Raw genomic sequence first — 1,339 nt, 5'->3', positions numbered from 1 at the left:
CATGATTCCCCTATGAACCCATGACACCCTAGTGCTTTTAATCAATTGTTTACACCCTTATTTCATTTACCTTGTTAGTTTATTTTCATTGCTATTTTAGTTTAGTGACCTTCTACATCAACCCAATTTGTGACACCCCTAGACACCACTAGTTACAATAGAATCTTCATTTCAATACCCGTCCCTTGGGATCCGACCTTTACTTGCCTCTTTACTAATTGTAGAGTTGTTTGTGAAGTATAAATTGTGTTTTGTATCGACCATTGACCAACGACCACATATGCTTAATTGTGAACACCAAATGGATCCGATCAAAAATGGCGCCGTTGCCGGGGACGGTGTTTAATTGGTTTAAGATTTCTTTTATTGTTTTTAGTTGTGTCTTTTTCACCTTGGGGAAGTAAAACTCCTCAAGGTTTGTTCTAATTGTTTTCTAGTTGTTTGATATTTTGCATGTCTAGAAGGTTACAAAGAAATTTGTTACCTTTTGACCGTGAAATCGAAAGAACCTTGACGAATAATAGGAGACTTGTTAGGAGGAATTTGGGAGGTGTTGGTGAAGTTGTTCAACCCACTAGTGAGTTTGTCAATCCTTTCGCAATAGAAGGAGAAGAGAACCCATTAAACAATACCACACAAAATCCACCTACAATGCCTAAATTCTCGTCACACTCTATGCCCACCGAGGAGGATCTACCAAATGGTACTCCTACCCCACAACATCTTACCGGAAACTTTATTGCCAAGTCCGCCTTCATTCAACTAGTTGAGAGGAGCCAATTCGGGGGAATGCCTAGTGAGGACCCTCATTCTCATATGGAAACATTTTGTGATTATTGTGAAGCTATCTCTCAAACGGGCGTGACTCAAGACCAAATAAGATGGGTCTTATTTCCTTTTTCGTTAATCGGCACCGCAAAGCAATGGTTGAAGGGCCTTGATAAGGTCACCCTTGGAATAGATTCTTGGAAGAAGCTAGCTCTAGCTTTCTACAAAAAATTCTACCCACCGGAGAAGACCAATATGCTAAGAGCTCAAATTACGGGTTTTAAGCAAAGGGATGAAGAATCTTTGTATGAAGCTTGGGAGCGGTTCAAAGGTATTTGTCGCTCATGTCCTCACCATGGACTTAGCGAATGGTTTTTAGTGCAACAATTTTGGAATGGTTTATATGAAGATTCAAGGAACATTCTCAATATGGGATCAAATGGAATGTTCACCGAAGTTGATGACAATCAAACATGGAACAAGATTGAGGAAATGGCGGTCCATAATTCGCAATATAGTAGGCCTCGCAAGGCTACTAGAGGAGGAAAGTATGAAGTGGACACCGTGACTC

At 40.3% G+C, this 1,339-nt stretch overlaps 1 non-coding gene across 1 annotated transcript; it reads right to left on the bottom strand.

Moving 5' to 3' along the window:
* Window positions 1-1,023: 1,023 nt before the first annotated feature.
* On the bottom strand, window positions 1,024-1,130 carry LOC141617691 (small nucleolar RNA R71). Its single transcript, XR_012531184.1, has one exon. It is a non-coding gene; the product is annotated as a small nucleolar RNA R71 (small nucleolar RNA).
* Window positions 1,131-1,339: the final 209 nt, after the last annotated feature.

The sequence above is a fragment of the Silene latifolia genome, chromosome 1, assembly GCF_048544455.1.
Source record: "Silene latifolia isolate original U9 population chromosome 1, ASM4854445v1, whole genome shotgun sequence".
NCBI lineage: Eukaryota > Viridiplantae > Streptophyta > Magnoliopsida > Caryophyllales > Caryophyllaceae > Silene > Silene latifolia.
This window is presented reverse-complemented; position numbering and strand designations above follow the sequence as displayed.